The 26,769-nt window shown below is 41.9% G+C and overlaps 1 protein-coding gene across 6 annotated transcripts in view; it reads right to left on the bottom strand.

Moving 5' to 3' along the window:
• The window catches only part of Cacnb2 (calcium voltage-gated channel auxiliary subunit beta 2), a 231,558-nt gene that overhangs the window by 38,340 nt on the left and 166,449 nt on the right, over positions 1-26,769 (bottom strand). The window lies entirely within an intron of this gene.

Here is a 26,769-nt window from a genome sequence, read left to right as displayed (position 1 = left end):
CACACACACACACACACACACACACACAAAGAGTATTTTTTAAAAAATCATTTAGTGACTGAAGAAATATTATAATAAGAAGATAACCCCGAGGAATAGACATGTGATAGAGACATGCATGCAGCAACACACACACACACACACACACACACACATACACACACACACCCCATTAAAGTGTCTTCTGGCTTCCACGGGCACCAGGAATACACATGTGATAGAGAATTGCATGCAGCAACACACACACAAACACACACACACACACACACACACACACCCCATTAAAGTGTCTTCTGGCTTCCACAGGCACCAGGAATACACATGTGATAGAGACATGCATGCAGCAACACACACACAAATGCACACACACACACACACACACACACATCATTAAAGTATCTTCTGGCTTCCACAGGCACCAGGAATACACATGTGATAGAGACATGCATGCAGCAAAACACACACAAATATACACACACACACATATCATTAAAGTGTTTAAACATATTGTAAGGTCTTAATGGGTCAGAGATGTCCCAAATAATCACTCAAGACATCTTCATTTCAGTCTCCCGGATATTTACAATCTCTATGGCCTTCAGAAGGCAAAATATTAAAAATAATTAGCAGTTGGGAATGGTGGCACATTCCACTGACCCCAGCATTTAGGAGGTCAAGACAGGAAGAGCACATGTTCAAAGACATCCTGAGCTACAAAGTTTGGGTTTCCTAAAAAAATCAAAACCAGATCAAGGAAAACAAAGTACAAACCCAAACTAAGAGGCTAATAATGCTCTGCTATCACCTTCAATTTCCATGGACCAGGGCTACAGTGGCTATAACCATGACTTAACTGGAAACACAGACTTCTTTTTTCCAAATATTTTTAGAATACAAGAGATAATAAGCTAAATTTTAATACTAACCATAGAAATCACATGCTTGGTAAATCATCTCAATTACTCCTCATTAAATACACACGTGCACACACACACACACAGAGAGAGAGAGAGAGAGAGAGAGAGAGAGAGACATGAGATAGGGCATTATTTCTAGTTCCTGAGAAGAAGAAACATGTCTTTTATATAAAAAAGTGTGTGTGTGTTTGTATATATGTATAGGTGTATGTCTAGATTGACAGATATATGCATACACGTATAGTCTACAGAGTTTATTTAGCTTGGCTTGTATTATATATGTCCAGGGCGGACCACTCAGAACGAAACAACCTGTGTGGGAGTGTCCCTGGAGGAAACTGTTCTCCTTCTCTCAGCAGCCATTGGCCTCCTGTAGCTTTTTATCTACATGGGTGGGATCATGTGAAAGTTCACCTGTGTGCATCGGCATGTCAACTGGTATTATCATTACTGACACTGGGTCTTGTTCAGGCAAACTTATTGTTGAGACTGATGGATGCCTTTTCCTTATTATGTCTAGGGGACACAATCTATCAACGCTGTCTTGGGCGTCCGATTCTTACAATCTTTGCTCTTCCATGATTTATCATAAGCTTTGGGTTTAAGGATTGCATCTCAGATCTGTATGCCTCAGTCATTCATTCTCTGCATTTTGATCATGTGTGCATCTCTGTTATGGTCGCCATTTGTTGCCAAAAAAGAGGAGCTTCTTTGATGATGGGTGAGAGCCCACTTATCTGTGCATATGAGGGTAGGTATTCAGAAAACAGTTATGACGTTGGTTTAGTAAACTGGCAGAAGTAGGTCTCCTCTGGGCTGGATGACTTCTCAGCTGCAGGTCGTTGACTAGGTTTACATTACCAGGCACGATTTCCCTACTGCTGTGAGCCCTTTGTGTCTAACTAGACAGCTGCTGATTACCATCAGGGTAAAATGCCACTACTCCACCACGGTGGATATCTTAGAGTCCAGTTGTTCCCATGGTTCGTGAACTTTACAGCTGGGTAGGACTGATTGTTTCTCTCCCTCCAGAGCTTGAATAGCATCTTCGGATAGATGAGGCTTTCAGCTCAGTTCTCTCTTGATACTTCCAAGTCCTGTGTTTGAAGTGCATGGTACCTTCAGCCACAGGGACTTACCTCCAAATTCTGGGAGGCAACCAAGGCCAATGGCAACAGCCCATATTGTTTGGGTGCACCTTTTGAACTCCCTTGATCAAGAACACAAGAGGAGATTTCCCTCCATGCTCTGGGCTTTTGTCAGATAGTCTATTGCTCTGTGGGGGGACATCATCACCCCAAGTGGTACAACTTGTTTAAACTATAAATTATATGTAATTTGAAGTAAACAAGAATATTTTTAATAAAAAATGTCTAATAATAGCATAGATACCTCTCCAGTACCCCTACAGATCTGTTTGGTCTCTACCTGCCTGTTGTGACAAGCATCTTCTTGGCAGTGCCCCTGTATGAAGCTCGTGAGTGCTATGGGATCCTCTCCATCATGCTTGAGTAGGAGAAGCACAGACATGATGTCCGCGGGGCAGACCTCCAAACAAGCATGACTGAAAATGATAAGTACCATCATCACTCTGACTGTCTTGAGACATGGCTTGCATAGTGCCTCAGGGGACAGTCTGAAGGATTAAGCAATCAGTCACACTGAGAGCCAGTCAAGTCAAGGATATCCATCACATTGACTTTCCTTCCTTCTTCCCTTCCTCCTCTTGCTTTGATCTTCTGCTGGTGTTACATCCCCCACATAAACTCTTTGCTTCTGCTTTTTAGGAAACTGAGAAGGTATCTAGATGGGCAAATAAACTGTGTTATGTATTCAGTGGCTATAGATGTATGTAATCAATGAAAAACACACAGAAAGCTGCTATTTAAAGGGACCAAGGTTAAAAAATTGTATGTCTTATATAACTTTATTTTTGTGTGTTTGTTTGTTTGTTTGTTTTACAACAGTGTGTGTATAATCACTAAACTGTTGGTTAGATGCTGAATTCATAAACATTTCCTTTTTAGAGCTTATAGCAGTCTAACTATTTTGCTTCTGTAGGTGATATTTAGAGAGAAAATTCAGCTGCATATGCTATGAAAAGTTTAGCTGATGAACCGGAGAGAGATAGTTCAGCATTTATGGATGCTTGCTGTTCTTGCAGAGGATGTGAGTTCTGTCCCTAGTATTCATATTAGACAGCTCAGAAATAACTTCAGCCTAACGGAATCTAATCCCTCTGCTGGCCCACATGAACACCTGCACACATGTGCCACCCCCCCCCACATACACACATAATTAAGAATGAAAATCTTGGAAAAAAACTAGGAAAAATAAAAATTCAATGCAGAATTTCTATGTCCGAAGGACAGCAAATAAAACTAAATGGTATTTTTAAGAATTAGTAAAATTTTACAAGAGACTGTAGCAAATTTTATATGTTAAGGACATGCTATGGCACATAATATACCTTAAGAAATTAGAGACTAAATATAAGGATCGATAGCTAAAGTCTTACAACAGAGGCCGTGATCTTTTGGGTGATGACCTAGAACATGTGTTTTTATAAACACATGCTCATGTAGCGCACACACACACAGACACACAAACAACAAAACAAGAAAGCCTCAGCTTCTTTCACGTGTGTGTGTGTGTGTGTGTGTGTGTGTGTGTGTGTGTGCACGCACATATGACAGTAATGGGAGAGGGAAGAGTTAGGAGGAGATCTAGAGACAAGAGTGGTTCAGCTCAGTCCTCATGTATGAAATCTCAGAACCCTACTGAAAAGAAACCTAAAGTATATTTTCCTGTTTCCTTCAACAAATTCTTAGATCAAATGGTGTTTATATCTGAAAAAGTTTGCTATGAAGTACCAAACTCTCCTTCAAAAAAAAAACTGCTAATTTTCACGCCCACCAGCAGAGGATAATGTATCTATGTTCTCCATAGTTGTTACGCTTTGGGCATGAAATGATGGAATAGGTGAAATTTGTGAATTCTATTTTCTGTAATTGAGCTTGTAACACTTGACAGAATCAGGGCAGTTATTAACTTATTTCCTCTGAACTTCAGAATTTGCTTGTTAAGTGTCTCCTACATACAGGGCAGGCTCTTGGCAATGGGGACACAGAGAGAAGAATGGGTTTGCTCTACCTGCTGGTACTCCATTGAAGAGAACAATGAACTTTGTTCATTCTTTGTGTGTAAGTTTCCCAAGGGAGACATTTGAAATGATTAACGTGTACAAGTAACAAACACTTATACACAGGGGTTGCCTTCCTCTCAAGGTCGGGAGTACCAATCGTTTGCTAACCAGGCTGGCAACTTAAAAAGAGAAAACAGAAGCCCATATTTCTAACATTTCTGATTTTAATAATCTAACATTAAAAATTTATAATCTTCCAACAAATGAAGTATTGCTTAAAATTGGCAAATGTACATAAACTTATCAAAGTGAGAGGTAGGTCCTACAGATGTCTTTGGGGAAAACGTGCCAGTATTCTAGATTGGCTTCCACTGCTTGGGAGCTATTTAAAATTCATTGTTGGAAAGCATCAACAGAACCAAAGGCACAATAGTTTCATGCCCTTAATGTAGGTAACTCATTTTCCTTTGAGAATAAGTTACTTTTCTGAAACAGCCTGGAGCCATTCAAGGCCAAGTTAAATGGATAGAACAAGTAGATGATCAATTTGAGTGATAAACTTTTTAAATTAAAAACATTGCTTGAGGGGCTCAGAGAGATGACTTGGCAGTTAAGAGCCTGTGCTCTTTTTGCAGAAGACCCAGGTGCATTCCCAGCACGCATGACAAAGAGCTTGTAACTCCAGCTCTGGAGATCCAGTACCCTCTTCAAACCTCCACAGGCACCACACTCATGTGTACGTGCCCCGCTCCACATATATGTACGAAATAAAATAGAGAAATAAATTAAAAGCATCGCTAGAGTAGAAGTCATGGGTATTTTCCTTGTACCCTGAATGTATATCTCAGAAGTTAGTTCTAGCAATTGGTTGGACAATTTTTATGAAAGAATGTCATTTCTACCATGGCAGAAGTTTCCTTAATTTCTTTGGTTATCATAAACCACCTGACTGGAAGTCCTCCTAAGACTCTCAGGTATGATCCTGCGAGTGCTCAGCACAGGATTGTCAAGAGATGGGATTGCAAGATCTATAAATTTGTGCTTAGTCCTCACAGGAAAAAACAATCAGGAATGGGGCTTCGGGACACACACACATCTCACATACATATATAGACATATGATATCACATATGACATCACATGAAGTACATATATAAACAACCTCCAAAATCGGTAGTATTGATATCAGGCTATTTTGTAAAAGGGTTTTTTTTTTTCAGGCTGTGCAGCATTTGCTCCCATTGTGCGTGTAAACACAGAAGCAGAATGACACCGCCTGTAAACACAGCCATCTGTCTGGCATCACCCATAAGGCACAGAGCAATAAATAACTTATTTTTAAAAGCCAAAAAAAAGGGTACCATCCTATACACTTTTCAAAATAGACAGGGAGAATATGACCGCATGGGTGTATTAAAACTATACCAGAGGAAACAGGCCTGAGAACTTATCAAACACAGCATAGCGAGGAACAATACAGCACCTTTACCTGATTTCTGTAAAGAACAGGGCACCTAGACCACAGCCGTGATGGCTTCCACCGCCCTGACATCTGACCATGCAGCTAACGACAAATGGACTGACAGGTAGAAAACTGCCCACTGGCCGAGGGACCTCAGCTCGCCTCAGTACCACTGTTGACGTGGCCGACCTTAGTTACCATTCACCTCCCACCCTCATGCCCCATTGGTCCTTCTGAGCTCAGTCCTCTACAGCCTTCGTGCTCCTGCATTATTATGGCTGCTTTTAATGCCAGCTTGCCACAAATCAGAATAACCTGAATAGGGAGGATCATCTGAAGAATTGTCCTGATTGCCTTTACTGATGAGGGAACTCTTACCCCGATTATTGGCAGCACCTTCTGGTAGCATCCCAGATTAAAAAAGGTTATTTCAGAAGGAAGTTTGTCCTGCTTTTTGCTTGCTTGGCCTTCCTTTGCTACAGAGTTGATTACCTAACTGTTGCTGCTGCTGTTGCTGGTTTCCTTGCTGACAGCAGACCAGTATTTCTGAGCTTTCTTCCAGCTGGGGGCCAGTGGCTCTCCAGGACCTATTGGGCTTCTGGTGCTGGAGCAGGGCTACTGATGAACCCCATCTTGTGGGTTAAATGGCTACCAGTCATCTCCCCCACTCAGAGAAAGACATCTACTTTGAAACTACTCCAACTATTGAAGCATCCAGCTTCTAGGACCAATGACAGGGTCTCAGCATGCCAGGAATGGTTTGGCCATTACTACTGTTTTAAAGTTCATCTAATAAATTGCTGTAAAACATACATACGTACGTTACATTCCCTTGTCTCTGTTCCTCTAAAGAATGCTTGATAAAACATGCACTTTGACTCAAGCCTGAGGCTCTGCTCAAACCTGCATCTCTGTGGCTTAAATCCATGACTACATCTCAACATCTCATAAGGCAGTTTTCCGTACATGGTTGGTTAACTAATGTACCACAGAAATACTCTGCATCTCTGTCATCCTCCTGCTTCTTCCTCTAGGACTCTGAACTCTGCTGTGGCTTCTTTAAGTCTATTGTAGCCATTCTGTTTCATGTTTATGTAAATGGATATGCACAGTACATATAGGTAACTATATGCAGACTCGTGTAGTTACTATTTAATGTGTGATATATAATTTTAGAGTTAATATTAATGGTTACAATTAGAATGTGAAAGTCTGTGTTTGCCAAGAGCCAGCTATCAAAGGAAATGTGAATTACTCAGCAAGCTAGAACAGAAAGGTTAATGGCCTCAAAGATCTGGACAGGAACGCTGGCTTCACTCACAACTCCTGAGGAAGCCTCTGATAGGGAGATTCACATACTGAACCTGCTGGTATCTACCACTCTGAGACTGCGGGGAACTGACCTACAGATGGACTCATCCACCACCAAGGTCTCCCTTTTCCATCCTATAAAACCCGAAGTCCCCTGTGCCTTGTGTGCACAGACCACTCCCTCGGAGAGACTGCAGCTCTTCAGTTCTTCTGATGAAAAGATTCTGGAGGTGCCTGTCTGCTTTTGTTTATTTCCAAGTTGCCTGCATCAATCCCAATTTAACCGTAACCAGTGAAACTCAGATAACTTATGACTGTGCCATTTCCTAAAGTCTGAGTTTGTAGAAAGAGACAAACCTATCCATCTATGCTGATGATATAGCATGCTCACGACATGTAGGTGTCACACCAAATCAATTTTTCTTCCTTTGTAAAGAAATGCCGAATATTATCCTAAAGTTTAACCATTCAGGCAACCACAGGCTTCTAGGATACCCCTGTGATGTATAAAGAAGAGTTTGGGGAACAGAGCAACAAAAGCAGGATAAAGAATTTATTTCTCATTCACTTCAGACACTCTGTGTGCTGAACTTCAAGGCAGGTGTCATCTAAGCTGCCTGTGATTGTTTAGGCTGAAACCTAAGGAATCTGTAGTGTCTTTGAGCAGAAAAGGGCTTTGAAGAACATCTTTCCCCCAAATGTCTCTGCCCCATGGGTGGGCCTCCTCTGAGCTCCAGAATATCTACTTTCATTGTTAAGCTTTTTTTTTTTTTCAGTGCTGGAACTGAACATGAGGCCCAGCAAGTGCTCTGCCTCTGAATACATCCCTAGCCCCTGATAGCTACTGAGAGTCCTGAAAGGATCTTTTTTAAAAAACTAACAAAATATTGACTTCTTTCAGTATTTATTCATAATTGACTTATAACCATTCATATTTATGGAACGCAGTGTGATGTTTTGATACATATACACATTGTCTAACAATAGAGGTAATTATCCCCATCACCTGGAACATTTATTGCATTGTGGAGGAACATTCAAAATTCTCTTCTGTAACTGCTTTCAAGCAGACAATGCCTTATTGTTAGCTGTAGTCACCCTCTGTGCAGTAGAATCAGATGTGTGGGGAGGAATGTTCAACCTGTATCTGCACACAAGAAAAAGATGGAGAAAAGTGAAACCCTTGTTACACAAGGAAATCTGCACTCAACCGACTCTGCAGCAGCAGAGGAAGGAGTTTATCAAACACAGATGACAAATGGATTATTGCAAGCTTGAGATTAACAGCCACTTGTCCTTTCTATAGGGAAGCTTCGAGCGTCTCTGTACTGATCCAGTGTAAAACCTCCATTCTTAGATGTCTAGGTTCAATTGCTATTGGTCTCCTTTAAGCTCAAAACTGGCCACCTTTGTGCCCATATTCTGCCTCTCTCACTGGAAAGAGGAATATCACAGGTGGGTCAAACACAGGCAAAGTCCTGAGTAGCACCTTGCTGGGGCTCCAGCTACCATTATTTTCTTACTTTTGGAGCTTAACAAGATTTCTAGCTATGGATCGCAAATTTATTAACATTATATGTTTTTCGCCGGGCGATGGTGGCACACCCCTTTAATCCCAGCACTCGGGAGGCAGAGGCAGGCGGATCTCTGTGAGTTCGAGACCAGCCTGGTCTACAGAGCTAGTTCCAGGACAGGCTCCAAAGCCACAGAAAAACCCTGTCTCGAAAAACAAAAACAAACAAACAAACAAAAAAACAAAAAAAAACATTATATGTTTTTCACTGCACACCCGCTTTGTTTTGTTTTGAACTGAAATCCTTGGAGAATGCAATCTTGATGATGAACTTGGTGTGTAAGCCACTGTCCCTCAGCTGTTCTAAGCCACTTTGTAAAAGTTCAGTGGAACGGAACTAACAGCGGTGTGTATTACCTGGTCAAGGGGGTATACGCAACAAAGAGTAACCATCAATATATGACTAGTTTGAATTATGTCGGGTTAGTACCGGCAGATGAACAGATTCATTATTTGGAGGGAAAGCAATAAGCTTTCCATGGAGATAAATCAATAATTATAGCCATACCAAGAATGTGACCTACAGGTAAGCATGTATTATAATGAATGCAGTTTTGGTACATGCCCCTGCTCCCTTGAATATAATGCCTAAAATTCTTAGATTCATCTAAGTGAAGAGTCTTCATGTATGCTAATGACATAACTATTGGCTAGACTCAGGATCAGAGCTAATAGGGCAATCCAACCAACGATTAGGGGGTCCGAGCTTTTGACCTCACCCAGTGGTAGCCATAGTGGAGAAAGTGGACTAAGACCACCTTGATTACCAAAGATCAATCATTCATACGTAACTAATAACACCTCCATAAAACCAAAAACTGGACTAAGACCGCCTTAATTACCAAAGATTCCTTAATTATCAATCATTCATACATAAGTAATAACACTTCCATAAAACCAAAAAGAAACTTCTAGGTTGGTAAACAAGGAGGCTCTGCCCCTATCCCAATGCCAGGGTTTATGCCCCTCTCTTATTCCATTCTTACTTAGTGCAATCCTTTGCCATGATAAATTGCTCATCTAGTCAGTAAACTCGGCTCATGAGTTCCTGAGCCATTATTTTTTTCCTTTGTTTTATTTATTTATTTATTTTATATATAAAGGTGCTTTGTCTGCATGTGTGACTGCAGATCAGAAGAGGGCATTGGACTGTGAGCTGCCATGTGAGTGCTGGAAATTGAACTCAGGACATCTGGAAGAGCAGACAGGGCTCTTAACTGCTGAGTCATGTCTCCAGCCCTCCACGTATAGCATGATTAATAAAAACCTGGAGACAGATATTGGGGTTCAACCTGAAAGTCAGAAAAGCAAAACAACCAGCCACTGGGTCTTACCTCTACCTCAGTCCGAAATGACGATCCTGCCTCCAGGAATCTCAGAATGAGACTGTGTCTGAGAGCTGTCTCCTCCCATTTTATATTCTTTTCTAGGTCCAAGAGTAAAGGTGTGCACCACTACCGCTCAGTTTCTATGGCAAACTAGTGTGGCTATTGGGGTTAAAGGTGTGTGTCAATATTGCCTGGTCTGTAAGGCTGACCAGTGAGGCTGTTTTACTCTCTGATCTTCAGGCAAGCTTTATGTACTAAAATACAATTATTGCATCCAGGAACAGGCATAGAAACTCCCAATGTATAGTCAAGTCAGATACATAGTGCATAACTTGGAGACCCACCGCTTCAGACTAGTGTCTGAAGTGGGCCTGATCTGGTGGGACTGAGCCTTTTACCAAGAAGGCATACACAAACTCTAAGTCAGAATATCAGAATTTAATTAAATTATAGGATGCTGAGCTGATATATGTAAAAAAATGAAAGAATTTCTTGGAATATAGTAGGAAAAATAGTGTATCTGTTATTAGAAATGCTAAGAATTGTAAGGAAATGGAAAGCATTCTTCCCTGCTAGTGTCCCATCATTTACCACAGGGCTAATGTAGTCAGCACTGAAGCTGATCTTTCCAGGTGTTTTGCTGTGCTTCCCAGCCACCAGTTTATCCACCAAGACCTCCTCCTGGGGAGATGTGAGCTCTTACCAAGAGCATGAACAAGGAGGTCACAATTCCGAGGGGGCAGGGAACTACACTGACATTCCTTCCTTTGTAGATTCTACCAATGCACACTATTGATTAATGCCGTCTTCATTAGCCCAACTAGAGCCAGGATTGCTGCTAGGCCTCATATGCCAGAAGACTACAGTTCATGGCCCCAACCGTCCTTTGGGAGCTTAGCTTCTTTGTGTACAAGACAACAGGAACTCAACTGTCCCAACATATTGTCATATTCCTATCGGTGAAGTTCCCCTACTCCACCATGAAAGAGCCTTCTACCCCAAACAATCACTTAATTTTTTTTAAAAGGCCCCATTTCTGGGTGAGCAGTTTCAGCAAAATCTCTTGTGTTATCATGTTTCATGATCTTCACTGTTAGAGCTAGAAGGGCCCTTTGCCAGAGAAAGCAACCCTCTCATTTTAAAGATGAAATGCTGAAGCCCAGCAATTTCATTTTTTGTTCAAGGTCACAGAGAGCAGCGTGGCAGAGAGCTGCACCTGGGCTCCTGGCTCCTGCAGCGCTGTCTCCAGTTACACTCAATCCTGGTTCTGATACATGCAAAAACACAACCGAAACCTCAGCAAATTCTCTTTACCTTTAGGGTGGTAGTTTTATTGCTATTTTACAGCCAGAGAAAAAAAGATATATTTTTACGAGGCAAGCATGACTGCAAAGTCGATCTCCTTCCCCACTTTGACTATTTAAAGCAAGCCATGCTAATTCTCCATGTGAATGATAGAGGAAGGCACACATTCCTGGCATCGCTTCCTAACACACCCGTGCACCAGATGAGTATTGACTGATGGCTCCAGACACTAATAAGTCCAGAGTCTGTTCCTAGGAAAACGCTCTGCATGCGTCATTAAGGCTATTTTCAGCCTTGCTGTCTTGAATTGAATGTCAACCAGCACTGGTGATTCTGAATTTAAATGGGATCGCAGTGAGGGGAAGAGAAAGTGAACATTATTTTCAGGGTTTGGATAGCGGACAATATATTTTAAAGGCTGCGTTACATTTTTAGGCATGTATAAGACTTTTTAAAGCCCGTTGAATAATAACCCAAATATTACCATTCTAGTGACTGATTCATATTTGACCAAGTAGAAATACTGCTGTCTAAATCCTGTATTTATTTTGACTGCAGATGGATCCTACCATTCCGGGCTGCTACAGTTTCAATAAGTAAGTCAGTGGTCTTCGGTCTGTGGGGCTTTCAAGAGATGCTGAAACCTTGAAGATGTGAGATACAGAGGAGGAAGTGAGGTCATCAAGGGTGTGCCCTCGAAGGAAATGGCCTAGATCCTGCCACATTTCTTTGCTTCCCAGCTGTGAAAAGGTGAGAACTCCCTGTGATCCCACTCTGATATACTGTCCTGTCCCACCCAGTCCCCAAACCAATGCCAACAGACCATGTACCTGCACTGCCGCCCGGCTAGACCATTCTCCTCTTGGATTCTCTTGGGTCTTGTTCATGATTATGGCACCTGAAAGCTGACTAACACATATAATGGATGGAAATGGTCTATGGTAGGGGGAGAGGCGGTGCGTGGATGAAGTACACACATTCGTGTACACAGTCCACATGTTTGTGTGCACCAGTACGTGTGTACCTGCGGGAGGTGTCTTTAGCTTTCACTCTTTGCCTTATTGCTTTGAAGAAGAGCTTTTTGCCAAATGGCAAGGTCACCCTGTTGGTTAGACTTCCTGGCTAATAAGCTCTTGGGATCTGCCTGTCTCTGTTTGCTGTGCAGGAGATGCAGCTACACTCAGTCATGCCCACATTGTTAGGTGGGAGTTTGAGATTTGAACGCAGGCACTTGTGCTTATGTCACAGGCACTCTTAGCCACTCACCCAGTTCCTCAATCCCACAGTACTTTTTAAAAGATGAAGCTGGACCCCACCCGAAAAGAGCTACCCTGGAAGGGGTGGATCCCAAAGCATGGATGCCCATCACTGATGGGCATTAAAACATCACAGATGATTTTCATCAATGTACGTAGGAGCCAGATACCACTACTAGCCCTGCAGATGCGGCTGAGCCATTTTAACGTTTCACAAAGTTCTGAAATAGAGGACAGCAAGTTGAGAAATGGGATGTGTTCACAGTCCTGGATTTTCTCCTCTCTCTAAATCTTTCTCTTTCCTCTTTTTCTTTTTTGGAGACGGAATCTCATATAGTTCTGCCTGGCCTTAAACTCACTCTATAGGGAAGGAAGATCCTGAATTCCTAATCATCTCCTTTACCTCCCAGTTCAGGGACCACAGGCAGGCATTACCACTCTTGGCTCAGAACTTACTCTCTTCGCAATGACACTCAAGATCTGCTGTGCAGCAAATCTGACCAGTACAATCAAGTTGTCAAAAATGAGAAAGCAGGTCCCACCACAACCTCATAAGCTGAGATTACTACAGAAAGGTAGACTGAGGCAGCTGCATTCTAAATAAAGCTACATAGACTATTCAGAAGTGTACAAACCCTACTGATCAAAACTACTAGAGGTTTTCTTGTAAGTCTACCCAGCTTCTAAAGACTGAAAAAACAATAGTAAACTAGGAAGTTTAAGTGGGAGTTATATTCATGTTAAATGCAATTGTAATCTAGACCCAAGTTTAACAAAAGACCTAATTCTCCCCTATAAATTCTGCAAAGCCCCACTCCCAAGGGTAGCATTAGGATAAGGAGTAGCTAGAGTTTAAGAACAAAGTTAGGCAGGCAGGGCAGGAAGATGGGAGTCAACAGAATGAGACTTACATATTCAGTTGGTTAACTAGGGTTAAAGAAGCAAGAACAGAGCTGAGATCAGGAAGCCATGGGCTGAAAGCAGAGGAGCCTAAACATGTAAGGTAATAAGAGCTCTACAAGAGATGGGTTGAGTGCCATGAAGGAGCCAGGAAGAGAGTTAATTAGGAGAGGAGATGCTGGGGCTCAGCAATTCTGTGTGACATGAGTCTTCCTTTAGGCACTGATGTCCTCCAAGAGCAGCTCAGCAGAAGTGCATGTGTGGTATTGTCATGATGTTGTGTGGCAGCTACACAAGAGGGGGTTAGCCATCGGAAACATCTGTAAGATACTTTGTAACTATGCCCATCTCTCTAGCTAGTCCTTTCTTTTCTTATTCCTATTCCCATTCTTTCAAGTCTTTGGACCACCTGGACTTGTCCTTTAGATCAGGCTGTCTAGAATTGGCAGCCGTCCTGCTGAGTACTGAGTACTCTGCCTCCTGAGTACTGAGCTTGCAGGCTCCAGTCACCACGCCTGGCTTTAACCATTTCTTCTTTATGTCAATTATAAAACCAAACATTTTCAGGTCCCTCTGAGTTACAAAGTCAAAGCCTTCTTGGCAGGGGACATTGAATATTATTGTTCTCATTTGGCAAATGAGAAAAATCAGATGGCAGCCCAAAAGCAGATGGTCGCATGTAGTAGGGATGCTAGCCTGTAATTTCAACTCCCCTACCCCATAATTTCTTCTTCAATTTTAGGCTTTGGTTAACTCGTGCACCAGAGGAAGTGGAAAAAGCCAAAATCTTAACCATGGGCAGCTTAGTAAAGACCACTGCCATCTGCATAATGACTTCAGCTCTTGCAGCAAAAATGGTTATAAAAAGAATGAATGTTTAATGTATTAAGGGATATGTTTTAATAAAACTGAGTGAAAATGTAATTGGATTTTATCACGTGTAAACCTTTAATTTTAAGACCTTCTAGAAACAGTTGTCTGAAGAACCTTTCCATTCTCTATAACTTCTTGTCATGTGACCACGCAGTGCGGGCAGGCCTTGAGGTGGCACCTGCTGTCGCACCTATGATGTTTGCTTGGCTCATGTACTCACCCCATTCCGGCTTTGCAGCTGTGCCTCTGTGACGAGATCCAGGTCCGTTAGGGGAAGAAGATAGCGAGCTCCCTTTTATCTTTTTATTTATAAAAGGCTATTCCTTTCATCTTTTTATTCCAAGCATTCAATAACCAAACACTGGAAAGCTGAGCAGAGAAAGACCTCTGAAAATCCGATGAAAGAACTGTACAGACCAGGTGCCTAGGATTCGGGGAAGAGGGATTCTGGTAGGAACAAACTGATCCAAATCCAGGGAACAAGAAAGGCTTGCAACGAATACTGTAAATGGTATTGCTGCAGGGTCTTTGGAACACTGAAAAAGTTTATGCTTAGTTCATGAAAAATGATGAGAATGCACATACTATACACATATGCAGAAACTGAGAGAGCATTTGAAACAATGAAGCTGAGTAGAGCAAATTCATATGTGTGTGTGTGTATGTATGTCTGTATATGCATATGCATACACACATATCTGCTAGGTGTAGTGGTGCTAGGTGTAATCCCAGCACTCAGGAGGCAGAGGTAGATTGATCAATGTGAATTCAAATTCAGCCTGGTGGTCTACATAGGGAGTTACAGGACAGCCAGGGCTACATAGTCAGACCCTGTATCAAAAACTAACATCAAATTAATCAATTAAAATTAAAACTTAGCAACTAAGAGGTATGTTGACCTAACTCTTTGGACTCTGAGGAACAGGTGGCATTTCAGCCAAGAGGATGTTATCTTTTATTAAAAATCTTAAGTTACTTTTTATATTTTTATAATTATAAAAGTCCACTTGTGATATTTTGAAGTTCTTTCCCCCAATTCATTTTTTTTTTTTAACTTAATACCTTTTGGCTGGCTCAGGCATCTGACTTCCTTGAAGACAGAAATGCATTTTTTAAGGTTATCTTTAAGATGTAATCTTTAAATGTTTGTGGTTGATTTACATGCATATTATTTTAATAGGAAAATATGGTAGATGACAGGAAAGTAGATCAAGCATGTTTGCATCATTGTTGGTTTTTAACAACAATGAATGGAACCAGGCCCCTCAACCTCAGGACTTGTCAGAACGGAGCAATCTACAGAAGGACAGTTGTAACACAATGGAATAGAAGGGAGTTAGTAAAATGCAATCAGCCATTAAAGTTGCTCTTCTGGGCAGCGATATATTACTGGCAGAGATGTGGGTAAGGTTTGATGTGATTGTTGGTCTAAACAGTGTCAGGTCTAGGGAGCTGGGTGAGCTAACACAACTTCCACCTCAGGGCAGCCTGCAGGTCTCCGTGACTCAGACTGCTTACATGCAAAGTAGGGAGGTAAAACTTCAAATGTCATTGCTTCTCAGTAAGCTATCTCATTAGCCTGCCAACCCCAGGAGTCAGATTTCCATGTCTGAGCCAGTTCTAGGAACTGGCTAGAAGGAAGCAAAAGTAACTTAGAACGTCTGCAGCCACTTCTTTTAAAACCAGGAAGACCATTGTCCCTGAGGTTGGTTTTGTTTGTCAGTTTTTTACCCAGGGTCTGGCTATGCACACTAGGCTGATCACTAATTCAAGTTCCTCCTGCTTTAGTCTAACAAGTGCTGGGATTAGAGCCATGTGCCACACACCTGACTTCACTTACTTCTCTATCTCTGGTCACCATGCACCGGGCACAGTGACGTTATTTACAGCCTTCCTGACAGTGTGTGAATTCACTGATTCCTTTTGTTCCTTATAAAAGAAACATGGAAGGGGACATTGTAAGCATACTGTCGGGATCCCACGAGGCTCTAAAACTATTCACAGATGAACAAACTGTAATCCCAAAATTTAGAAAGCTGAGGCAGGAGGATCTCAGCTTCAAAGCTAGCACCATAGCTCAATATATGCAAACAGGAAGGGGACAAAACAGCTAGAAGGAAGCCAGAGTCTTGTAGGGGACATATTCAACACAAGCAACCATGACGTAAAGCACAGAAGAGCTGAAGTGTAACAAAGAGGGGTCCGTGGGTTGTGTCATGGGAAAGGGCTTAGAATAACTGAGTCCACAAACCTCTCCAAAGTTGGAAGCCATCTGAGATGGATGGAAAAGACAAATAAATAGGGTTCCCTGCCCCCAACTGCTGCTAGTGAGTGAACAGGAGTAAATTATTCTCTGGTTACTTTTACAGCATCCTTCCCATTCTTCCTCCTCTGAAACACAGGGAGGGCCTCACTTCATGTGTATGCTGCTCAGTTGGCGTATGAAATCTACTACTTCATGTTACCTTGCACATTTTATGCAGGTCAAACAGCCAGACTGCAGATTCACCCGCTGTGAGCTGTGTGGGCAGGCGCCATCTCACATTCTTCATTGCCTCCTAGTACTTGTTATGTGTTGGACACAAGATGTTTTTGACCTCAAAGGTAGATTTAAGGTTTTCCAAATTACAGATGGAAATTGGGTGTGAAGAATTCAGCACTAATGTCTGTATACCAGTGCTGGCCCAAATCAGTAACTACTGAAATGCCATCACAAAAGGAGACTGCAGAACAAACTTACCATTTCAGTTGTGAGACTCACAAAGATTGTACTTCATACTCTCCAAAATAGAAGTCCTTTCTGTTTCATTCTAGTCTGATTACGGCCTTGTTTCCATATAGCTGGGACATTATTTGCAGTTTCTTTAGACATGTTGCAGTCTGGGCACTAATTTATTTACACGTATTTCTGTTAGTCAACTTTTAGTTAGTTAACTGTTGTTAGTCAACTGGTATTCCAGCACCACTGAGCTAGGTTTTTGAAATGAAGAATCATGAAGTCCCATGATAATGAGGGCAATTGGTAATATGCAAAATGGATATCCAATTACTGACTACAAAGGGACCTGTTTTTTGTTTTTGTTTTTTATTTTCTTTTGTTTGTTTTTTTTTCTCTGCCAAAATACCAGCCCCATTCTTTTCGGAGGACTTTCATATAACTCAAAAATTAGCAGCCATAGTCAGAACAACAAACCCCCATTAGAAGGAAAGGGAAGACAGAGGAAATGGATTCCTGCTTCAGTGCCTATGGGTTCTACTATGTGAGTGGCTGGCAGGTTTTATTTGTTCCTTTGGAATTCTTGGCATCAAGCACTCTCAAGGAGCCTGTGAGATAAGCAAAGCCCAGGGAGGCAGGTGTGAGCAGATTTGTCTGTCAAGGGTTGTGACTCTCTCACTGGGTTGAGATAATTGAAGATTAAGTGCCAAAACGTTCAACAATGAAACCTTTATAAAGAAGGTGGACACGAATGTTTCTCTTGAGTACGAGACTGAAAAAGACAAGGCGCTGTGCTCTCTCCTGAGTGTGTCCTGAGAATGGTTATTAAGTGTGCTAAGAAATGGTGAAGAGACAAGCGACCTGTACCCGGGGCTGGAAGAAGAGCAGACAAGAGGCACGAGATGCCAACCCGAGGCCAGTGAGCAGACATTCTTATTGTTCCATGGATGCGTTTGCTGTCACTGCCTGTATGCTCTTCCATGGTTTCAGGCACAATGATGTAGGCTTACATATTCATCTAGTGTCTACATATTTAACCTGGGTGTCTTGATTTCAGCTGTTTACACCCAAATACCTCCAAGCATATCCTGGGCATCCCAAAGCTCACATTCAGGAATGATCTACCAAAGCCTAATTTTCATATCCTTCCCATTTTGTCCTTTCTACTGTCCACTGATTGCCACAGTTGTGTGACCTACTTGCTACTTTTTGTGAATGCATCCCTTCTTCTCTAGTCCCTATTGTCCCTTGACAAAATACAAATAAGGTCCATTTTCTCCAGTTTTACTTCTTCACCATTTTGGAAATGAACAAGAAAGTAGAGGTCAGTTGAGAGATGACATAGCTGGTATTAATGTCACATTTTATAGATAAGATGATAGGACGTATTCATGCTGGGACCATTACTGAGAAGGAGAAACCAAAAATGAACACACTGAGAGTAAATCAAGGGCTCTGATGTGTGCAAGTTCATTCTGAGGGCCACACAACTATAAAGTAAGTATCAGGGCCATATAGGTGGTTTAGGCATAAAAGCTGAAACTCTGGATGGCAAATACAGCAATAGAAAAAATATATGAGCTATGTTCTAAGTAAGCAAGAATCATAATGTTGAGAGATTAAACAGAGGTTAAAGAGCCTGCGCTCCTCTACTCCCCAGTTTTTTGTTTTGTTTGAAATCTTGCAAGGGTTGGCCAGAGAACATGATGTCACAGAAGTCAAGAGCTGACAACATTTCAAGCTGGAGAGTGCAGTTGACTATTTTGAATGTTGCTGACAGCTCGAGTGAGATCAGGCCCAATTTATGACTTATTGCACAGCCCAGAGACTTTTGGTGACCTTGCTTGGAACCTTCCGTTGGAGTTTCAGGATAGAATCTAGCCATGATGAGGCCAGAAAGGGAGAAGCTCGAATGGCCATTCTACTGTGGAAAGGCTGCCCGGGAGAGAGTGGAGATGCTGAATCAACATCGGAGAAGCTGTGATATGGGGGCTTTACACTTTTAGAATGGAGGATAACACAGTACACTTTAGGGTGTCGATTGTCCAGAAGAGATGCGAGGCGTGGATGCTGCAGGAGAGGGAACCTGACTGGACTAGGGAATCCAGAAAGGTCAAAAACAGAGAAGAATATCATCACAGCTGGAGGTGCCCTTATTGTAACTACTGAAATGAGGAGAATGGGGACTGCAGAGGAAGACAATCCACAGTTGAGTAGGGTGTGGTGAGAGTGTGACCACCTGTGATCCCCACTTTCTGGGTGGAGAAATCAAACAGTGGAAATTAATGAAGCGTGAGTGAGTCACCTGTCACAATTTTAAAGCGAAGAGGCAAAATAAGTAGAATTCAGAGATTAAGTTTGAAGAGAAGGTAAGAGAGTTATCTCAGATGACATGGACGTAAACATTGGTTGTATATGCTTTGCAAACAGCTCCTATTTTCTTCCATTTGGAAGGTACCATGAAGGATACTTTTAGGCACACTGAGGATTTCTTATATCAAATATTCTATCCTAGGAGCCCTAGAAATTTCACAAAGAAAAAGATTGGGAAATCAAGCCTCCTGGGACTCTCATATAAACAGTCTCTGCAGGGAGACAGGGGACAAGGTTGAACTTCACATTCTACAGAACTGGGTAAATTCCTGCTTGGTGATGGCAGAGGAGGGTCTTTTCCTGTAGTGAGTATATATCCAAAATGGGAAAGAATAAGAAATACCCGACATCTCTCCAGAACTCCAGAAAGATTTCAGTATGTGGAGGTAGCTATGCTTTCTCAGAAATTGGGGGAACTTCCTCCTGGGGTGACAAGGAGCAGATTGGGAGCTAGTAACATGCCATGTTTGAAGAGGCACAGACTTACAGCAGAAGAATAATCTCAAAATAAAGAATACATTTTAGTAGACCTATGGGGAAGCATGGACTCTGGATTTGAAGGGCAAGAGTGAACAGCATCATACAGGTAGGGAATTCCTAGGACAAGTTCTGTCCAGAGTGATGTGTCTGTCACAAGTTCATTGTGTACAAAATTCAAAACCTCGGGGAAGAAAACCCCCAGAAGCACAAGGGGAAGGTTCTCTAAGTGAAGAGAACTGCAGAAGAGGCATCAGCACAGAAAGGAGGAATCTCTTTGCGAGCAGAGGGTTTCAAAAACATCATGTTCTGTCAAAGAGACAAGTCTCCCTGAAATGTATTTGGGGTGTTCAGGGGATAGTGGGAAGGGAGAACTGTAGGTGGTTAGAACCAATAGACATCACACATCTGTTTGAAGTCAAAGAATAAATAAAAATATATATTATTATTTTATGGGTATTATTTAAGTGTGAAATTTTTGTCTCATTAATGTGTTAAATTTTGTTTAATTTCATATTTAGTCATGAGAGAAGACTAAAGAAAAGTTCCCAAGTGCTAGCATTATAATTACTCATTTAAGTACAGTCAATACGATCAAGTACCTACTGTTTGCAGAAGACAAGATATGTAATACGATCTTCATAGAGTTTATACAATATGTTAGAATCACCACAAGCAGTAATTTCCCAAAGGCACATGAAAGATGAGCTGTAAAAAAATAATTAGAATCAAATTTTCATAGTTTCTCACTTGCATGATACTTGATTTGCCAAATTAGTTTTTATTTTTCAGCTGGGAGGTTAATATTTTTATCTCCAATGAGTTTCATATGAGGATATAGGGTTTCATCTGTTACCAAGAATCCTAATAGATTAAATTAGTTATTTTCAAACACACTTTGGTGGTTGCATGTGTTTGAACACAGTGCATAATGATGGTGTATAATCTAAGAAGCAGTGTACATTTTCTGATTTAACTAATAGAATTATTTGAAGGTTCTTGGGGGATTATTAGGACACTCATGTCCACAGAAGGATTTAAACAGCAGAAGTAAAGTGTTTGCCAACAGATAAAGAAATAAAGCAAGTACCATATTCACAAAAATCAGTCCTAAAGAAAAGAAATTCACAGACAAGTTCCAATACCCACAGAACTAGATAATACAATGGCAAGTCAAATGAGCCTCTCAGAGAAGGACAAGCATTATATGATGTCCTTGGAGTAGTCAAAGTCATAAGCACAGAAAGTAGAGCAATGATTTCTCGGGATGGAGGGGGTGAAGTTGTGTTCCTGACTGACATGCAGCTCAGTGTCCTAGTTCACATAAGAGTGTCCTAGATCATCGAGTCTTAGGTGTAAGACTTGTGTGCAGATTGGACTGTAAGGGCAAGAGGAACAGGGAGTTTGTTGTGAGATTGTGTCTCTTAGAAATATCAGAAAAGCTACACCCATAAAACTCTCAGCAACATGGCTGCCTAAACATGACCTGAACAAGGATGACGCTGATAGACACGATAATGTAGAGAAGGTAAGCTCACAGGGCTTCAACCACAGGCAAAGAACTATGAACAGCAAAGGAGTGGGAGAAATAGTCTTCCCCAGGGATGCACATACTGACTGGTCTCTAATACCAAATAATCAGGATATCATTTGGTATTGAAAACATAAACATACAGGTAACAGATTGAGTAGGCTGTATTCATGTATTTAGAAACACACACACACCTAACAATTAAGAAAAAGGGGAGCATGAATTTGAAAGAGAGAAAAAAGTGGGGGAGAACAGGACGGTGTGAAGGGAGCCGATGATATAACTATAGCATAATCTCAAAAATAAAGTATCTTGGAATTCAATAATGGGGATGGTTGCACTAGTCTGTGAAGAGCTTACACTGTATTGTCTTATGGCTGTTTTCTTTCCTTTAAAAAAATAACGTAATTTGCTATTGATTCTGAGGAAATTTCACATTATGCACCCCAATCTTGCTTGCCTCCTAATCCCTCCATATCCTCCCCTCACCCTTGCAGAATCCCCTGCAAAAGAAAACCCACAAAATATAAAAACTAAAAACAAATAAAAACTGCACCTCATTCCTCCATCTTTCCCACCTCTCAATCACCTCTTCATTCACCCTAATGGCATTGGAAGCTGCGGTGTCACATAGTATACCCTTTGTGTCTACTCAATCCCCATGCAAATGTTCATTGCAATGAGTCCCTGATCTGGTTCAAGGCCTCTCGCACATCATCATCACTGGACCCTCACTGAAACTCTTCTCATCGATCCTACCATTGGCACAACCATGTATCGTTCAGCAGGACCAGTCCCTTCATGTGCTTCAGCAGATCACAGATGGGGTAGATGTTAGGGTGGGCCAACCCAAGGCCCAGGATGTATGCCTAGGTGGTAGGTGAGCTGGTCAGTATGGGCCGCTGGAACATTCCCTCTTAGGCAAGAGGCAGAGGCACCTCTCCAATGCTCATATCATAGGGACCATCTCTCCCAAGTGCTAGAATGCAGGGGAGGGGGGCACAGGCAGCTCTCCTGGTGCAGTGTCCAAGGAGGGGCAGGGACATCTATCCCAGGACCAGCGAAGGGCAGCACAGACCTTGGATTCTAACACACATGATTCCTATGCCCCCTGTGTTACCATAGGCCATGGACATCAACACAGACTCAGACATGGTCCTTGACCCAGAAATTACCATGGTCTCAGGAGTCAGTATAAGCTACCCAGATCAGTATGGCCCTGGCAGCAGCAGGACCCTCAGACACCAACATGGTCTCAGGTGGCTGACCCAACCCCAAGCATCCTCATGAAGACTGTATTCTTAATAACATAAATTAATTTTATATTATGTGGAATCTGTCACACTAGAAATAAGATTTTAATGGTAGTATATCATAATAAGAATCTATAACTTAATTTTTAATGAAAAATTTTCTAAGAAATAAACACTCTATATACCAATCCAAACAACTGTTATTAAATATCTTTTCTCATTTATTGTTTGAAGCCTGAACGACAGATGAAATTCACATAATATCTGTTTTTGCAAATAGCCATTATTACACGTATCCAATGTATCAAAGGGCATGGTGGCCATTACAGAATCTCTGCATTGCTGGATCAGCGGTTGAGTAACAACAGGACATACTGAGTCTGGTGAGTGAGTTCCTGAGCCATTAATAGCAATGTTAAGGAAGGGGTGAAGCAAGTAGAAAATACTGCCTAAGCAGTAATAAAGGGCTCCCGCCTGTCTGCAGTGAGAGTGACAGCCTTTACTGGGTGTTTAGGTCACGGTCAAACAGAGTTTGCACAGCAGTAAGAGGCAGAAGTGACGGCACTGTTGGGAAGAGTGGCAATGGGGACAAGAAATGAAGGGCTGAAGGGACAAAGAGAATAAGGAGATTACCGATCAGAGTTTGCGATTGGAATAAACAGCAAAAAAGAAAGTTGAAGGATAATGTGGGTTAGCTAAGAAACAGATGTTAGCAGTCTGTAGGAAATACATACAAAGGTCCGAATATGTCTGACATAGCAGGCACTAAGAAGTGATGATTTACGTTAATTTGTCTTTGAAATGATGATACATTAACAAAACAAAGAATTGGCAGCAGGGAGCCCGGTTAAGCGGTAAATGGTTTCAGAATCAAGCATGTGTCTGCTCTATCTTCTGTGTACTTGCACGACCCTCTCTATAAATAGGGATGTCAGCTAATTTAACAGGACTAAATGTCGCCCTCCCTAAACATCCTTCATGGACCATCAAGCTAGGCCATGTCTCACCTCGCTGCACATTGGTAATGCTCACTTCTACTTGGCTAAGGAAATGAACTTTCGCTCAGAGCACAGAATCGGAAGCTCCTTCACGCTATTCTTTTCCTGTTATCAGAAAGTGTTATCCATTTCCTACTGCCAAATACCAGTTATTATACTGAATGGAGCCTGCAGAGTTAAACCAGGGAGCAGAGCTGTGTTTCTTAACCTTCTTAAAATTCCTGAAAGATAAGCAAGTGTTGAGTGGTAGACGTTTGCCCTTGGGCTCAGCTCCAGTGTTGAAAGCTCCTTCAGCAGCATTCCCGTTCCCGAGGCCACCAAGGAAGGGGCCCTGAGTATTAACTGTGGTGCTGCCTACGCTCTGACCTGCAGCCACTGGTGGGATGGAAAGGTCACCCTTTCTCTGCCCACGTTTCCTGGGCTCCATGAAGCTACAAACTCTCTCATGCTTCGCCTCTTCCAGGCAGCTTAACCAGCACTCCTTAACCTACTCACATAGTTACCACTTCTAAACCTGTCTTAGGTTCCACTCTCTGCACTAAGTCACTTTCCTAGTACAGCGTCAGCTACATGTGCTTCCTTCTGCACCGTGCAGTGATCACCCTGCAGTTGCCTCTCACAATTTCTCCTAAAATACAGAAGCTTCTAATGCATCATTTCATGCTCTTTTGCAGGTCAGTGCCCCATGTCATATTGGAGGATATTTTTGTGTTATCTGTTGTTATGACTTTGATGGTGACTTTTAAATGTAATGAGTATGATGCCACTTTTTAAAGAACAAAATTCAACATCATCTCTCTCAATGCTTTGTTTTGTTTTAAACATTACATATCATTGATGTTTGTTTGCTTGCATAGTGATTGTAGTGACTCAGTGTGTATGTGTGTGTGTGTAAATGTGTGTGTGTGTGTGTGTGTGTGTGTGTTCTTGCTTCCGGGTGTATGAGTAGAGGCCAAAGGCTAATACTGAATGTCTTCTTCAGTCACTTCTCCATCTTACTTTTTGAGACAATGTCTCTTTCAGTTTTGACTATACTGGATGGCCAGTGAGTCCCTGACATCGGTCTGCCTCTGGTTCCTGGGACTGAGGTTACAGATGTGAGCCACCATGCCAGCTTTTAGCTGAGTGCTGGCGGTTCAAACTCAGGTCCTAATGCTTGCCCAACAATCATTTACCCACTGATCCATCCCACCCAGTCCCACCCTGAGGTTTAAAAGAGCAAGCACTACAGCGGTTTTCAGCTGCATTTCAAACTATGGTCCTATGAGCTATATAAAAGTTTAATATTGGTGTTTTTTATTTTAGCCATTCTGACAGGTGTAAGATCCTACTGCACGTACTGGCTTTGTGGGAGCCTAGGCAGTTTAGATGCTCACCTTACTAGACCTGGATGGAGGTGGGTGGTCCTTGGACTTCCCACAGGGCAGGGAACCCTGATAGCTCTATGGGCTGACAAGGGAGGGGAACTTGATTGGGGGAAAGGGAGGAAAATGGGAGGCGGTGGCGGGGAAGAGACAGAAATCTTTAATAAATAAATAAACAAAAAAAGTTTAATATTGGAATTTCAACATGGAAAATGTCACCCCCAAGGAAACATAACTTTGATTAAGAGATAAAAGGCAATGTTAACTTTTTAGTACATAAAGAGTCAGACATAGCACAGGATAATACAAGAGTATAAACATGTCTATGTCATAAAATTTTATATCAGCCTTCATAAGCCCATGTACATATGTGCTCATACAAACTCAAATACACACAACACATACTTATGAAAAAAGTAGGCAAATAATATGTAGAACAATCTAGAAACAATAGGCTCATCACCCTTTATCTAGAAAGTTGGGGGACTGCTAGTGTCTTAGTTTTTTTCCTGTTCCTGTGATAAAATAGATTGAAAAAAGCAACTTCTGACAGGGTTGACTTGGCTCACAAGTCCTGGTGAGAGCCCATCACTGTGGGGAAATTGAGTAGGCAGACAGGTGAAGCAGCTGGTCTCACTGTACCCACGGTCTAGAGCAGAGAGCAGGAGATAAAAGCCTGCATGCTCCTGCTCAGCTCACTTTCTCCGCTTTTACACAGTCCTGGGGCTCAGTTGGGGACCGGCCTCATCCAATGTGAGCAGAGGCCTTCCCGCTTCAATTTGTAATCAAGACAATCCCTCAAAGCTACGCACAGGGGCTTGTCTCCTATGTATTTTAGATTGTCAAAGTGACAATTTTAATCATCACAGGTAGTATTACAGGTTCTGGATTGTTAAATTTTAGAATATTTATATATACATGATGTAATAATTCTAGGATGTGATATAAATCTAACTATAAAAGTCATCTCTTGAAGATTCACCTTCTGCATAGTGCCTGAAGCTGACATTACACAACATTGTTTGTATACCTATGTTTCTACTGTGATTGCAGTCGTGAAGCCAGGCATGGGATTTTTTTTTTCTGTGATATAATGTTGAAGGTTGGGGTGCAGAGACCAGTATCTGTATCTCATGAAGGTTCTATGTAGGAAATATGCTGGAAGAAAGACAGATGGGGGTCAAGAAGAAATCACTGAGGCGGTGACAATTAGTTGGCACGTAGAAGGTGACAGGAGGCAGCTACACAATGACCAGGGAGATAGCTCAAGCCCAAGAGACAGAAATGGAAAAAGCTCAAGGGGGCAGGAGACAGAAGCATGTTCCAAGCAATGCGCCTAGAGGAAACGACACAGAAAAGTCATGCCAAAGAGAGAGTTCACACACCACCTTCCAACCATAGTAAGGCCTGATTCATCAGCAGAGAACCCAGACTGGTTGGTGTTAAACAGGTTAGAAACAGGACCCAGACACATGTGAGGGCAATCTCAGTGGATGTGTGGAGGTGGGGTGATGGAGAGAGAAACAGTGGAGGGAGGAGGGAGGCAGGAAAGCTATGAGGTAGGACATGATGCAGACTGCTGTGGTAATAGCAAGATCAAGTCAGGAAGACAAACACGAGTACTCTTAGCTGAAGGAAATGGAATGGGTGTGGTTTGCCAAGAGGAACAATATGAACACTGTACAATGTCATAAGAAACTGAGGCCAATAGAGACCAGGACTCTGACTTACAGAGTTACCATCCAATCCACTATACGTGTGCCTTTGAATTCAATACACTGAAGGTGTACAATTTACCAGCGAGTTTACATTTGTAAATGTTGACATAACCTTCTATGACTTTGGGTAATGAAGTTCTCTCAGCAGAGCTGTGGCACGGTCTATGTAGTAGGGAATTGTGGGGTCAAGAAATCCTTATTTATGTAAATTTTCTGTTTTTATAGGTGTGAGTAACAAAGAAAATAATCATTTCCTTGAGGGGGAAGATT

This window comes from Microtus ochrogaster, chromosome 16 (assembly GCF_000317375.1).
Source record: "Microtus ochrogaster isolate Prairie Vole_2 chromosome 16, MicOch1.0, whole genome shotgun sequence".
In the NCBI taxonomy this organism is placed as follows: Eukaryota; Metazoa; Chordata; class Mammalia; order Rodentia; family Cricetidae; genus Microtus; species Microtus ochrogaster.
This window is presented reverse-complemented; position numbering and strand designations above follow the sequence as displayed.